Source organism: Leptonychotes weddellii, chromosome X (assembly GCF_054177405.1).
Source record: "Leptonychotes weddellii isolate Sample4059 chromosome X, ASM5417740v2, whole genome shotgun sequence".
NCBI classification, from domain to species: Eukaryota; Metazoa; Chordata; class Mammalia; order Carnivora; family Phocidae; genus Leptonychotes; species Leptonychotes weddellii.
In genome coordinates, this window is record NC_138385.1 from 71,495,255 (window position 1) to 71,511,245 (window position 15,991).

General features: G+C 40.5%; 1 long non-coding RNA gene across 6 annotated transcripts in view; it reads left to right on the forward strand.

Moving 5' to 3' along the window:
- LOC145717862 (uncharacterized) overlaps positions 1-15,991 on the forward strand; it is a 98,370-nt gene that overhangs the window by 18,802 nt on the left and 63,577 nt on the right. For all 6 annotated transcript variants that reach the window (XR_014141346.1, XR_014141345.1, XR_014141348.1 and 3 more), the window contains exon 4: positions 9,481-9,562. This is a non-coding gene — a long non-coding RNA (uncharacterized LOC145717862). The remainder of the gene's footprint in view (positions 1-9,480; positions 9,563-15,991) is intronic.

Below are 15,991 nucleotides of genomic sequence, written 5' to 3' on the forward strand. Positions count from 1 at the left end.
AGCTGTAGTGAAAGAAAGGTATTTCATTGAATGCAGGTATAAGTCAGGTGCTTTATATAATATATTACCCTATTTAATGTGCTAAATAACCCAAGAAGTTGATATTATTAAATCCATTTATGGATGAGGACACAGGCAGGGTGGTTAACTTACACAAGGTCACATTGCTAGTAACTTGGCAACCCTGAGTTTTTAGTGCACATAAAAAGAAAAAATTCTGAGGTGTGGCATTCTCACTTTTGCAGGGCATGCTCATGGCTTCTCCAGTCTGATGGTATATTGTACAAAGTCTTGCCTTGAAATCTGAAAGTTGATTAAAAGTTAACCAGGAGTCCAACAAAATCTGGATTATATTTTGGTATATTTCCCTTTTGTCCTCCCCCCCGCCCCGTGCTTATGTATGTTGCAGTTTCCCAAAGCTGCAATCCTAGTTTTTTTTTTTTTAATTTTACATTGTCTATTCTTCCATATCCTGTGTCTTTATAATTATTATCTTTAATAGACAATAGGTGGTGTCCAATTTTTTATTGTTACAAGGAATGCTGAAGGAACAGTTTCCAGCTGGGACATGCTGTTCTCTGGAGAGCAGGAGCCCAATCCAAACCACGCAACGCAGTTAAAACCTCGGCTTGGAGGTGGTCGGTGCCGTATCTGCTCACATTTCCATTAGTCAGTGTGTGTCCTAGGGCCAAACCCAAAGTCAAGTAAGTGGGGGCCATGTACTTCTCCCCCATGATGATCAAAAGGATGAGTAATCCTGTTATACAGAAGAAGAACTAGTTGGGAATAGCAATCCCATCTACCACCTGGAGGGGAATGAGATGATTAGAGTAGAACATAAAAATAGAAATAAATAAAAGTAGCAGATAGAGACAGGCAGGTGGATTGTGATTCCGACCTTGAGCAGAGGCTCTGTCTTCAGGCGCCTCCTCTGTGATGTGGAAAAATGAAAAGAAATGATGTCTCCAAAGCATGCTGTGCTCGCCTGACAGGTGAAAGGCTGCCAGCAAATACGAGTTCCCTTTGACGGTGTAATTTTGCCACGGGACTGGATGTGCTATTTTAGCGTCTGTTTGGATGGAACTTGACTTTCTTGGGTTTTAACTCAAATACACACAGTGCTGTGGATTTTCTAGTCATTAAAGAAAAGATGGGCCTAATTTCTGGATAATTCTCCTTAAGTCCCTTTAAAAAGTGCACAACCACCGGGGAGCTAATGTCAAATTCCTGACCCCATTTCCCAAGCAGCCAAAATCAACATTTCCAAGGTAGGAGCTTGTTAGAATTGCCATCTTGGGCCCCACCTCTGACTTAACTGAATTGGATTCTGTATTTCAACAACATCCCCAGGGGATTCATATTTACGTTAAAATCTGAACAGCACTGATCTATAGATTGTCCTTAGAAATGCTGTTCTATTTTTATTTATTTTTTTTAGAGAGGGATGGGGGAGGGGCAGAGGGAGAGGGAGAGAATCTTAAGCAGGCTCCGAGCCCCAGAAATGCTGTTTTATTTATTTATTTTTTTAAAGCTTTATGGCTCTTTTTTTTTTTTTAAAGATTTTATATATTCATCTGACAGAGACAGAGACAGCGAGAGCAGGAACACAAGCAGGGGGAGTGGGAGAGGGAGAAGCAGGCCTCCCGCCGAGCAGGGAGCCCGATGCGGGACTCGATCCCAGGACCCCGGGATCATGACCTGAGCCTAAGGCAGATGCCCAACGACTGAGCCACCCAGGCGCCCTGGCTCTTTTTTTTTTTTTTAAGATTTTATTTATTGATTTGACAGAGAGAGACCCAGCTAGAGAGGGAACACAAGCTGGGGGAGTGGGAGAGGGAGAAGCAGGCTTCCCGTGGAGCAGGGAGCCTGATGTGGGGCTCGATCCCGGGACCATGGGATCCTGACCTGGGCCGAAGGCAGATGCTTAACAACTGACCCACCCAGGTGCCCCAGAAATGCTGTTTTAAAAGAAGAGTTTTCTTGGGGTGGCTCAGGTGGTTAAGCATCTGACTCTGGATTTTGGCTCAGGTCATGGTCTCAGGGTTGTGGGATCCAGCCCCGTGTTAGGCTCCAAGCTGGGCATGGAGCCTGCTTAAGATTCTCTGTCTCCCTCTTCCCCTCCTCCCCTCCCTCTCTAAAAAAAAAGTAAGAAAAACAAGTTTTTTGAATTATTATTTGCCTTTCAGTTTGATCATAATGAATACAATCAAAAATATTTAGGTAAGATTTTTTAAAAGCCTTCTTTTAGGGTATCTAGTATTTAAAATGGGCGTAGTTAGAACAGTAAGAATTTAGAATTGTTTTTCTCTTTTCCAACTTCTAAGAAAAACATTTATTATTACCTAGAAGGTTTAATTTTGATTATGAGCTTTTGGCCCATGACGTTTTGTTTGGCTTATTTGAATTTTAGAAATCTTAGATTTTAAGGGATCAAACTCCCAACAGTATTAGAAATAATCTAACAAGTAATGTTTAGAGTCTTTGGAAGAAAATGGTAATTCTTAAAGAATCTTTTGTTATCTGGCCCCGTTATTTGATAGTAATCTTGTTCTTGAATTTTGTTAGGTGTAGATTGTATGTCCAAGGACCTAACTCACTGGAGGGAGGGTGCAGACACTGAATGAAGTGGTGTTTGTTTAAAAATCCTTTACAAACTCTTAGATGCCCAACCAGTGTAAGGTGTTCACCTAGTTTTAGGGCAAACCACAGCCTGTGGGGCTGTATCTGTACCTGTGTTTATAAATAAAGCTTTATTGGAACACAGCCATACCCATTAATTTACTTCATCGTCTATGGCTGATCTCAGGATACAATGACAGAGTGACAGAGACCATGTATAGCCTACAAAGCCTATAAACTATTTACTATCTGGCCCTCTGCAGAAAGTTTGTTGACCTCTGGTATCAATGAAGGATAGCTTTTTGTATGTGTGTGAAATTCTTGTGTCTGAAGATTCTTGATTGTTTTTTTCTTTTTAAATAGAAAAAAAAGGAGTCAGCCTAACATTTAATAGGTTTTTCTTTTTCTTCTTCCAAATTGTTATGTTTTTTTTTTTTTTAAGATTTTATTTATTTATTGGACAGAGAGAGACACAGCGAGAGAGGGAACACAAGCAGGGGGAGCGGGAGAGGGAGAAGCAGGCTCCCCGCAGAGCAGGGAGCCCGATGCGGGGCTCGATCCCAGGACCCTGAGATCATGACCTGAGCTGAAGGCAGACGCTTAACGACTGAGCCATCCAGGTGCCCCCAAATTATGTTAATATTAGGGACCTGACCACAGGTTAAATTCACTTTGCCACCTTTTGGACCTGTTTCTTTTTTTAAGTCTTTCAACCAGTCCTTCGCAAAGTACTGGAGAAATGCTGTTATCAGCTGCTGACTTGACTACACAGATGCAATAGTTCATCAGCGAGCTGTATATTATATGTTTCGTGGCTATATGCTACTTCCCTCATGCAGCCCAAAGAATCTTTTTCTCTTGGAACCCGGTAACCTTTGGCTCTTCCTTCCCTGGGGTGCCGCCTTGTGGTGGGTTGTGGGTCCCTCACTGACAAACTCCCGCACTGGTTTGTCACGGAGGAAAGTGAGTCAGCCAGTGTGTGACTCATTGCAAACTCAGTTCAGAGTAACAAACCCCATCATACACCTCAGAGATCATGAGTCATTAGACTGAGACAGCCTGCTGGTGGATACGATTTGGAAAAACTCCCCTATTGTGATCTTTCAACCCTCTCTCCTCTTACTATAAATGGGCTTAGAGTAAACATTAACAAAAGAAGAAAGACGTTACTCATTAGTGTCTTTTGGGGATTTAATCTTGATTTTAGCTAATTCAGTATTATTCACACTTTACTTTGTTCTGTATGGTTATGTGTATATATTTTAAAATTAAATATTTTAAAATTATATATATACACAGACATTTATATCTATCAATCTGTTTATATCTCCATGTATTTTGAGTGTGTGTACATGTATATGTATAACTAATTCTCATTACTGGTAAGCCTTGTTACCGAAAGTTAAGAGAAGAGGCTGTGATTGTACCCTGTAGAGGCCCTTTTGGTATCTGGACTCCCTCCTGTGAAAATTTTACTCAGGTAGGTGTTAATCCATCACTCATTTATGAGTCCACAAACAGGAGAAACTTTATGCAAAGAATCACATCCATTTTCTTTCCACTTAAGTTATTTCTAGGGAAAATATGTTGACAAAGCATAGTAGTCCACTAATATTCCATCAATTCAAATAGCTACCATAGTAACTGCTAAGTTCTTATCTAAAGAGTAGGACCAATTTTCAAAATCTGTATAAAGATACCATTTATTGGCAACTATTGTCAGGGGAGAAAAATACATGTGTCCTAAATAATCAATTGTTTAGCTATACACGCCGGGTGTTAATGTCTTCAACTCCAAACTACATTAATAATGAGCAAACATATGAGCCAGCTTATTCTGCTGTAGCTTTTCACTCGTCCACCTGCATGAAAATAAAGAGAGAGACGTTACAAGAATTGACAGATCTGGGGTGGATTCAGTGCAAATAACACTTTAGAGACATTTGAAACTATGGTATTCAGCTAAGTGTTCCCATAGTTTAAAGCTATATTCGTTTCTGAGTGTTGCCAAGGATCCGAGTGCTATGAGCAGCTTGCAGCAGAGATTTGTGTGGTTGCTATGTGCAAAAGCCCTAGAATAAGCAAATGGGAACTGATATCAAGGTGGGTAAATATTACTATAGTAACGACTCATTTCTATAGGAGAAATTCGGAAAATAAACCTAGAATCCCTGGAACATGGGTAGAAATGCATGTTGCACAAAATGGACAGTACAGAAAAGCAAAAGTCAGGCTTCCACTTCCGTTAAGAATAAAAAAATTTTAAAAATATAAAAAACATATAATTCAGTGGCCTCAAATAAAAATTTCAGCAATGTATCAAAAGGATAATAAAAAAAATAAAAAAGAAACAAGAACGACCTCAAATGAACAATTTTCTTCTTTTTCTAGTTCTTTGAGGAGTGAACTAATCCTAATGTTAGCAGAAGGAAGAAAATAAAGATCAAATCAGAAATTTAAAAAAAAGAATACTTTTCTTTTTGATATGGGCTAATTGAAAACACTATGTTTTGAGTGACTATCTCATGCCCTGTTGAGCATGGATAAAATCACAAGAGAAAGGGATAGTGTTCCATTTTTTTTTTTTAAGCATGACACAATACCAAAATACGCTTGTCGTATGAAATACAGTGTTCTAGAGAAGCTAATTGTATGTCTCCTTTAATTCCATTATATCAAATAACTCTTGATCATGAAATTCTTTTTAAGATTGATTTATTTATTTGAGAGAAAAAGATTGAGAGAACACGAGCAGGAGGGGCAGAGGGAAATGGAGAGAAAATCCCAAGCAGACTCTGCGCTGAGCGCAGAGCCCGATGAGGGGCTCAATCTCACAATCCTGAGATCGCGACCTGAGCCGAAACCAAGAGTCAATGCTTTTTTTTTTTTTTAAAGATTTTATTTATTTATTTGACAGAGAGAGAGATAGCGAGAGCAGGAACACAAGCAGGGGGAGTGGGAGAGGGAGAAGCAGGCTTCCTGCTGAGCAGGGAGCCCGATGTGGGACTCGATCCCAGGACGCTGGGATCATGACCTGAGCCGAAGGCAGACGCTTAACGACTGAGCCACCTAGGCGCCCCCAAGAGTCAATGCTTAACTGGCTGTGTTACCCAGGTGCCCTGATCATGAAATGTTTTAAATACAGGCTAGATCTCTTGGGTTGCCCTTTATCTGACTCTTTCATTTTTAGTAGGATAGAAAAAGGGCCACACCATTATTAAAGCAAATTTTTTTACTATGAAGTATTGACAGTTAGGTTTCTTTGCTGTCTTTTCTTCTGCTGTGGTGGTCTCAACCCTTGCTGCTCATTAGAATCACCAGGAGAAAGTTTTACAAAATATAGATACCTGGGTTCTACCTCAAATTTCTGGTTCAATTCTGATTCAAGGTGGAACATGGGCATGTGTGTGTGCGTGCCCACGCATGTATGTGTATGTGTTTAAACTACCCATGTGGCTCTAATGTTTGGCCAGGGCTGAGAATTACTGTTCTAGACCCTTAACAAATCCTTAACAATTAACCACATTGTACTGATAATCTGTAAAATGGCGTAAAAATTGTAAGCTTAGGTTATGTCTAGAGTGTCTGGGAGTTGCCTGCAGCTCTGAATTTCTGGAATTTTAGTCCCATGTCCTGTAGGTGATGTCTAACTATTAGCCAACTTACTTGAGACTCTTAGTAAGGAAACCCCTTTGTGAAAAAGGCCCAATCTGGTGGGGTGGGATACCTGACTTAAGAGGTGGCTTCACTCAGAATGATGGTCCCCCAATTCTGCAGTGAGAGATTTCTGTAAAACAGTCCTGTGAGATTGGTTTTATTTCACTGGGACAACTCAGGACACTGAGGCTTAAAGAGAGTATCTCATTAGGAGGTGGCGGAGCTAGGATTTGCGAGTGGATTGGTTTGTCTCTTGGACACATGCTTTTTCCCGTTATCACACTGTTTCTCACAGGTCGAGTGGATCTTCCATGGCCTCGGTTGCTTGTGCTATGGTGCACATAGAAATAAGATGGACTGAGTGCTCGTGAGCAGCCCCTGCTGCCATGGCGAATACCCATGTATTTGAACACATTTGGACTAATGTGAACAAATGCTCATTAGTGATGGGTGACATGTATGTCCTTAATGCTTGCAGACTGTGAAGACTCTTTTATTGTTTTTATGTATAAGTTCTACTGTGGTCGTCTAACATATATATGTAAAAGGGGTTCTTACAGTCCTTTTCAGGGAAGAACGGTTGGAGTAGCCTATTAAAACCATATTTATTGAATGTATTAAATGTAATTTATTGAGAGTTCTGTAAAACTTGTCATCTAATAATGTGAGATAGTTCCTGATGATCGATTTTTATTAACTGAATGACTGGTAATGCCTTTGCTCAGAACTTTACGTGTCAGGTCAAGAGTGTAAACTTATTAATGGGGAAGTACCCACCTTCTAGTTATAGCAGAGATAATTACAAAAACAATTTTCATTTACTGACCTTCTGTTACGGGACAAGACACTGCAGATGTATTCTCTCTAATCCTCATGAGTTAAGTGGAATTCTTATTTTGCAGTACAGAAAACTAGACTTTGCTAAAAAAACCCCAAGACTGCAGTGCTAGTAGGTAATAGAGCTAAGATTGAAACTTAACTTTTCTGACTCTAAAACCTTGCTTAAGAGCTGTCCTGGTAGGGAGACTCTTCCTTCCTGTTAGTCCTCTTTTTTTGTTTTTTTTAAATAAAGAAATTTCACTGAAAGTGTTTCTTCAAAGTGATTGTTCCAAATTAGTTTATCCTTATGTCTCAAAGAGCCGTTTACCATATGGATCTCCCCTTTCCCCGTTTGGTAGCTCGTTCTTTGGGGATTTTTCACAACCTCTTATGTATGCGTGTGTATGAAATACAATATACGTGCAGAAATGTGTTGGAAACAGTGTGCGGCTGAAAGATATTGTAAACAAGCACCCATCTAACCACCACCAAGGCCAAGAAATGGAACCTGGAAGCCCTGTTCTTCCCCCTCCGGTCATTATCCCTTTCTTCCAGAGATACCCTGACTTTATGAAAATCCCTTCCTTGTTTTGCTTTTTAATTTTACTACTTAGATATTTATCTCTAAATTACGTAGTTTTGCCTGTTTCTGAACTTTATGTGAATAGATTAATAAAGGAGATACTTTTGCATCTGGCTTTACTTGCTCAACAGATTCCGTAATACCATTTTCTGCATAAGGATCATGCACATATTTTGTTAGACTTATTTCCATGTACTTGTTATATTTTTATGTGATCAAAATGGCATATTTGTCAAAATTTTATTTTTAACAATTGCTCTTATAAAATTAATAATTAATTTTTTTGAGCTTTGATGTTATGGTCAGCAATGTTGGTAATAAAAATCCTTTAACATTGTAATAATAGGGGAGCCTGGGTGGCTCAGTCGGTTGGGCGTCTGCCTTCCGCTTGGGTCATGGTACTGGGGTCCTGGGATCGAGTTCCACATTGGGCTCCCTGCTCGGCAGGGAGTCTGCTTCTCTCTTTACCCCTGCCCCGCCCCCCTGCTCATGCTCTCCCTCCCTCTCTCTCTCTCAAAAATAAATAAATAAAATCTTTAAAAAAAATTAAATTGTAATAATAGTGAGGCCTTTGATTTTTTTTTTTCTATGAACATAGTCTTCTCATCTGTGAATAATACCCCCTTTACCTTCTTTTTTAACTCTTGTCTTTTTCTTGCCTTATTATCATGGCCAAGACCTCTAGTACAATGTTGAGTAGAAGAAATGGTGGTAGACATCCTGTCTCATTCCCTTTTTGGGAGTGCTTTTGATATTTTACCAGTTAGTATTACGTTTATTATAGGTTTTTGGCCTGTATCTTTTAGAGTAGGAATTTCCCTTCTGTTGCTCAAGTTATTTTTTTAATCAATAGATGTCACTTTTTCTATATCGAGATGAGAATATGATTTTTTTTCTCTTAATCTGTTAATATGGTCAATTATATTGACTTTTATTTTATTTTTTTAATTTAAATTCAATTAGCCACCATATAGTACATCATTAGTTTTTGTATATTGACCGGCTTTAAAAATAAATAAATAAATAAGGGTGGAGTCCAGATTTAAATTCAGTTCGATCAGGGTGTTATGATCCTTTTGAAATAATGCAGATTTGATGTGCCTAATATTTTCTTTAAGATTTTTGAATCTGTGATCGGGAATGAGACTGGCCTATAGTTTTCAGCTCTTGTACAGCTCTAATTGTGTTTTTGTACTTGGCTCAATCTAAACTCCAGGCTGTGGAAAGTGCCCCTTGCTCCTGTTCTCTGGAAGGATTTGTATAATTTAGCCTTAAATCTTGTGTTAAGTGTTATTGCTTCCTTAAATTTTTTGGTAGAATGTGATGGTGAAGCCATCTAGGTCTGCAGTTTATTATTATTATTTTTTTCTGTGGGAAGGTTTTTAATTACTCATTCAGCTTCTTAAAGGACTGTTCGGGTTTTACATTTCTTGGGACTGTTTTGGTAGGTTGGATTTTTTGACAATTTTTCCAAGTTGTCCAAAATGTTAAACTTTTTGGGATAAAGTTGATTGAAATATGCTCTTTAACTATCTTCACTATCTGCAGCTAATGTCTTTTTTCTCTGTTCTGTTCCTCAGTCTTCATTCAAAGGTTTGGCATGCTTATTAATATTCTCCAATGGCTAGCTCACACCTTTGCTGATTGTCACTATTTTATGCTTGTTTTCTATTGAATTTCTGCTCTTATTAGTATTTCCTTCTGTACGCTTTCTTTGGCTTTATTTTGGTCTGGAGATACATACTTAGCTTTGTAATTTTTAGCCGCTCTTATTTTTTAACATATATATTTCTTTTTTTAAGTAACCTGTACGCCCAACGTGGGGCTTGAAATCATGACCCCGAGATCAAGAGTGTTACATGCTCTACCAAGTGAGCCAGCAAGGTACCCCTCTAACATATATATTTCTTGTTTTAAGTAGTTTTGGCTTCATCACACAAGTTTTAAAATGTAGTAAATTTGTTATACAGTTTAAAATATTTTCTAGTTTTTACTGTTTTTTTCTTTGACCTAAGAGTTACTTAGATGTTATTTAATTTTCAAATAAATTGGGGTTGATTTAGTTCTGCTTGACAAAACATCATTTCTATTTCCTTTAGTGTAGTTCTGCTAGTGATGATTTTTTTCAGTTTTTGTTATTCTTTTTTTTTTAAAGATTTTATTTATTTGTCGGAGCGAGCACGAGCAGGGGGGAGGGGCAGAGGGAGAGGGAGATCAGCAGACTCTCTGCTGAGCAGGGAGCCCCACACAGGGTTCGATCCCAGGACCCCCGAGATTATGACCTGAGTGGAAGCAGACACTTAACCGACTGAGCCACCCAGGCGCCCCTAAAGATTTTATGCTCTACATCCAATGTGCAGCTCGAACTCACAACCCCGAGATCAAAAGTTACATGCTCCCCTGGCTAAGCCAGCCAGGTGCCCACCCCTAATTATTGCTGCTTTGAATGTAATCTTCCTCTTTTCTCTGGCTCCTTTTAAAATTTTATCTGCATCTTTTAATTTTCTGCATTTTTACTATATTGTGCCAAAAGCATAGATTTCATTTACCCCTTCTGGGTTTATTAGGGTTTCTTGAATCTGAGAGTGGAATCTTTAGTGAATTTTGGAAAATTCTCAGTTGTTATCTTTCTATGTTGTTTCTAGCCCATTTTCTCATTCCTCCATCTCCAATGAAATATGTGTTACTTATTTTAGTGTGTTCTCCATATGTCCTTCTGTTTCAGTTATCTGTTGTTGCACGTAAGTCACTAATAATTAGTGGCTTGGAACAGTTCATGAATACTGGGAAGCATGGTTCACTCAGCCCTGTCTTTAGAAACTAGCTACCATACCTCTTATCCCTGCAGTTTTGCCCATCCTTATGCCTCTCTGTAATTTATTTTGAATACTCCCCCCCCAACTTAACCTTTCAGCTTTCTTCATCTGTTGAGTTTCTAATTTAAAAAAGATTGTTTTCACATGGAGAACTAGTATTTTCTTCTTTTTCAAACCCATGTCATTAAAAAAAAAAGTTTCCAGTTCCCTACTGAATTTTTTTTTTAAAGATTTTATTTTTAAGTACTCTCTATACCCCGCGTGGGGCTTGAACTCACAATCCTGAATCAAGAGTCGCATGCTCTTCCGACTGAGCCAGCCAGGCATCCCAAGCCTACTGACATTTTTAAGTTTGGCTTTTAGCCCCTTCAGTATGTTAAGCATAGGTATTTTATAGTCCCAATTCAGACAGTTTTAGTATTTGGAGTCTTGTTTGTTTGTTTTTGTTTTTTTTTTCTGTTGTGTCTCGTTTCTGCTTTTTCTTGCTCATGATTGCTTTTTTTCATGCATAAATGGTTATGTTTGATTATGTTTGGATATTGTGCTTGAAAAGCTAAGATGCCTTACGCCTCTAGAGAATGTTTTTGTTTTCTGCTGTCAGATGCCCGAAGGTACTAGCTTTCTGGAATCCTCTTATTAATCTGAGTCATCTGAGCCTCCCAGATGACTTGAAGCCTGGCTGTAAGTCCATATGAGGGTTGGTGACTTTCTGTTCACTGTCCTTTTTTTTTGTTTTAATCCCCAAATGAGGTGGTCTACTCTCATTGGGCCCCAACTTATGTTTTTTTCTCTCCCAGAGGCCATCAGAAATAACCTTCATCCTCTCATTTTCCTAGGGTATCAGCAGATACAGCCATGTTTTCACTTTTGTTTCATCTTTTTTACTTCCCAGCAACATGACAAGGTTAGTTTCAAGGCAAGAAAGCGCATCTCTTCCAAATCCAAACAGACAACTTATTAAGAATTTGGAAGCCCATGGTGACAAAAAAGTAAAAGCTTGGTTAACAGGCCTCAGCAAAGGTCACCTGGAGTGCTATCACACATAACTCAGATCATTTTTTTTAAAGATTTTATTTATTTATTTGACAGAGACAGTGAGAGAGAGAGCACAAGCAGGGGGAGTGGGAGAGGGAGAAGCAGGCTTCCCCGCAGAGCAGGGAGCCCGATGCGGGGCTTGATCCCAGGACCCTGGGATCCTGACCTGAGCTGAAGGCAGACGCTTAACGACTGAGCCACCCAGGCGCCCCTCAGATCATTTTTTTAAGGGGCAAGTCCCCATGTCCACACAAATTACAATACTGTAGCATAGACAGACATCTACATAGGCATTTCTACATTTCATCGTGCCAACCAAGTGTAACTGTATCTGAGCAAAACAGCCCCATCTATGTCCTCCCACCCACCTTGAGACTTGGTACTCAGTGGATTCTCACAGTTTTTTTTTTTTTTTTTTTGGTTTCTCACAGTTTTAACAGCTCTTTGGTACCTGTTAAGGTATTTTCTTCTACTTTGCTCAGCTGTTACCTTCAGTGGGTATATTGGCCGTGATTATCTGGTCCAGTAAAAGTTGATACAATTTTTAGGATTGGTTTGCTTTTTAGCCTTTATTCCTTAGGTTTTATGTGCATTCTTTATACATCGAGGTAATACATATTAATGGTGATCTTGGAGGACCAGTAACTTGTCATACCCCTAGTTTAATATTTGTTCTGGTCAGGGTTGGCTTCCTGTGTTTTGCCTCCTCTTTAAACTCTTTACAACCCTAGACCATTAGAAGAGCATCCTAGGCACTGTCTGAGCCATTGCTTTTCAATATGGCTTATGTTCCTCCTGCATAAGAATTATCAGGGAGGAAGTTACTAAAAATGATCTGGTCCAGTGACTGCAGTTTTCATACAAGGAAACACAACAAGAACAGTTAAGTACGTTGAATTTATTTATTTTTTAAAAGATTTCATTTATTTGAGAGAGAGAGAGAGAGAGAGAGAGCACAGGGGAGGGGCAGAGGGAGAGGGAGAAGCAGACTCCCTGCTGTGTGGGGAGCCTGATACAGGACTCAATCCCAGAACCCCGGAATCATGACCTGAGCTGAAGATGGTTGCTTAACTGACTGAGCCACCCAGGCATCACTAGTACATTGAATTTGAAGTTATGACTTAATTTGTTCAGATACAGTTACATTTGGCACAATGAAATGCATATGTAGAGGTCTAAGAGATGCGCTTCTGGCCATGAAACTAACCTTGTCATGTTGCTGGGAGGTGAAACAGGTGAAGCCAAAGCGAAACCATCCATCTCAGGAGGGAGGTGATCATTTGGCAGCCCTCCTCCTAGGAAAGCTACAAGCATTCTCTCTCAAGCCTTCTTACCAATTGGCCAGCTCTGGAGACCAAAACACCTGTTCTGTCAACACCCTTTCCTGGTGTTCAGGCTGTGGATGGAATGTCTTTTGAGAGTGAAGTTGACTCCATCTTAGAGTTAACCTGAGATCTCCACAAACCGGTGGGTCAAGTTAAGAGTCTGTTAAGGTTTTGGGGATTGCTCCTTTGTTACTCTAGTTGTTTTCCATTTTTGTCCTTACTAGAAACTTGCTTAAGCTTGTTACTGTTTTATTTTTTGGTTGCTGTTTTGATTTATTGTTTGTTACCCTTCCCTCCTCTTTATCTTTACCATTATGATGCCCATCCGATAGTATTCCTTTAGCGGAGGTGGAATGGTGGCTAGAAAAGCATCAGGTGACCAGAGTTCTTTCTTCTTTCTGACCTTTGGGGACTTAGTTTATTTCTGGGAGCCTTGGGGTCTTCACATCCAGAATGACAGGTTAGATGATGTTTATACTTGGGCTATCCATTTCTTAACAAAATTCTTAAAATTAGGCATCTGCTATAGACTGAATGCTTTTTTCACCCCCCCAAATTCATATGTTAAAATCCTTTTTTTAAAAAAGATTTTATTTTTAAGCAATCTCCATACCCAATGTGGGGCTCAAACTCACAACCTCAAGATCAAGAGTCACATGCTCTACTGCCCGAGCCAGCCAGGTGCCCCCGTATGTTAAAATCCTAACCCCTGAAGTGATGCTATTAGGAGGTGGAACCTTTGGGAGGTGATTAGGTTATGAAGGCTGTGCCCTCATGAATGGGAGAGACTCCAGAGAGATCCACTGCCCGCCTTCCACCATGTGAGGTTGCAGCAAAAAGAGGGCTGTCAGGAAGCAGGCCCACACCAGACGCCGAATCTGCCAGTACCATGACCTTGGACTTCTTAGCCTCCAGATCTGTGAGAAATAAATGACTGTGTTTATAAGTCATGCAGTTTATGGTGTTTGTGTTACAGCAGCCTGAACGGACTAAGAGAGCATCCGAGTAACAGTATTGCATACTCCCTTGGATAGCTGAGTATCCCTGAGTTTAGAAGCATCCAGGCAGAAGCTAGACATTTGGGAGCCATCAGTTATAAATGGCATTCAAAATTATGAGCTCACATGAGGCCACCAAGGGAGGGAGCTGTAGAAGAGAAGAGGGGCCAGCTGAGCACTGAGTCCTGGGACATCCTCCTATTGCTGGTAAAGGCACAAAGAAGGAACCAATAAAGACCAAACAGCTGTGGCCCGGCAAGTAGGAGGAGAACCAAGAAAACGGAGTGTCTTGAGAGTCAAATGAGGAAAGTGTTTCAAGAAGAGGGTTGTGTTAAATGCAACAGCTAGTTTAGGTAAGGTAAGGACAGAAAGTTTACCATTGGCTGTAGCGATGTGAGGTCATGGTGGATCTCGATAGGCACCCTTTTGGTGAAGGGATGGCATGGAGGGGACACACTTTAAGGGGGGGAGGGGAATTAGCAAGTTTGAGAACAGAGAAGTGGGGCTGTCACTGAAAGGGAGGGGGCATGAGGTCAAGGTTTTTATTTTTGTTTCTGAGTTGGGAGAACCCAAGTAATTGTAATGTTCATATGCTGATAAGGATGATCCAGTAAAGGGAAAAACAGTTATGAAACAAGAGAAACTGGGGACAGTTACAGAACTGTTGTCTTGGATGAGGCAAGAAGGATCTAGTACACGAGGGGGTTGGCCTTACTTAGGAGTTTAGTGTATTCATGGGAGAGAAGGTAGAGTATGTAGGCATGTTGGAAGTCATTAGCACCAATGTCAAATATGGTCTAGTCTCTACCTTCTGGACACATGGTAGGATTGTGCTTGCCCGCCTCTTATGACACGGTGGGGTCATGGAACTGCTTGTGACCAGTGAATTGTTTTAAGCAACACCCGTCATTTCTTTGCTTTAGCATTTGATTGTCAGCGCAAACATCCTCAGAAGTTATTTTCCCCTGTGCTGTGGCCACCAGCAATGTTCCAAAATCCCTGAGTAGGGACAACATAGAGCAGAGCCCCTAGCTGACCATGACGGACATTAGTGTCCTCTGTTGTTTTAAGTAGTTGTTCTTAGAGCATAAGCTTAGCCTGTCCTGAGTGACGTAGGCACAGATGTAGATAGGAGGACGTACGTGATGGTGGGGGCATGTGGAAAGTCTGTTATGATCGTATCTGGTGTTGCAGTGAAGTAGGACAGTAAGCCATCAAGCTGAGAGTGAGGATGGGGGGAAGGCGTTGGAGATTTGAGGAGAGAGCAAAGGGGATGAAATAGTCACGAGGGAGGATCTTCGAGTGATCGGACCAGCAAAATGTATCATGATTATCAATCAGGCAGCACTCAGGGCCCACTTGAGGTTGGTGGCCATGATGGAAATGAATAGTTGGTGTGGGTGTGTTTTTCGTTACTGCTGTTGACTGAGTGGGCACAGGCATGGTGTAGGCAAAGAACTGGATTGAAGGAGGAATTGGATTTTGCCAAGCAAGTAAGACAGAGGGCGGAAGGGGAGTTGGAGATACATACAAGAGTGATTATGTAGCATATTCTTTTAGGACTTTTAATCAGCCTCAGACATATTCTTAGGGTAGTTGACACTGAGGACTGAGAGACATAGTAAAAGTCAAAGTCAGGTCATTAAATTTACAAAGCACTTTTGCACATGGCAGAAGATGAGAAAGGGCAGAGGGTACCTGGGTTGGCCATAAAACAGTGCAGCTCTTCTTTTCTTTTGGGTTGATAAGAAGGCCCCTTGTGTGCCCATGTCTATCCTCTGTGCTTTGTGAAGTCTCTGCCATAGTGGGCCTTCTTCCTGTTCCTTTATTCCCTCCTTTCTTTCTCTTTTCCCCTATGTATTCCTCTTTAAAATATCTGTACTCCCCATGTGTGGCTTGAGCTTGACCACGATCCTCCTTGGCCTTCTTTTGTCTCTGCTTCTTTTCCCTTTGTTTCACTGTAGGATTTGGCTCTCTTTTGGGCAGGTGGGGAGGGAAGAGAAGATAGATGTGGTGGGTTACCACAATTCAGAATTAGGCCTGGGGGTTGGATCTGTAAGCTGTGAGTCACCCACATGAGAAGCTTAAGTCATCCCTCTAGATCACCTGTGAATTCTCCAAATTACAAGCGAGAAAACT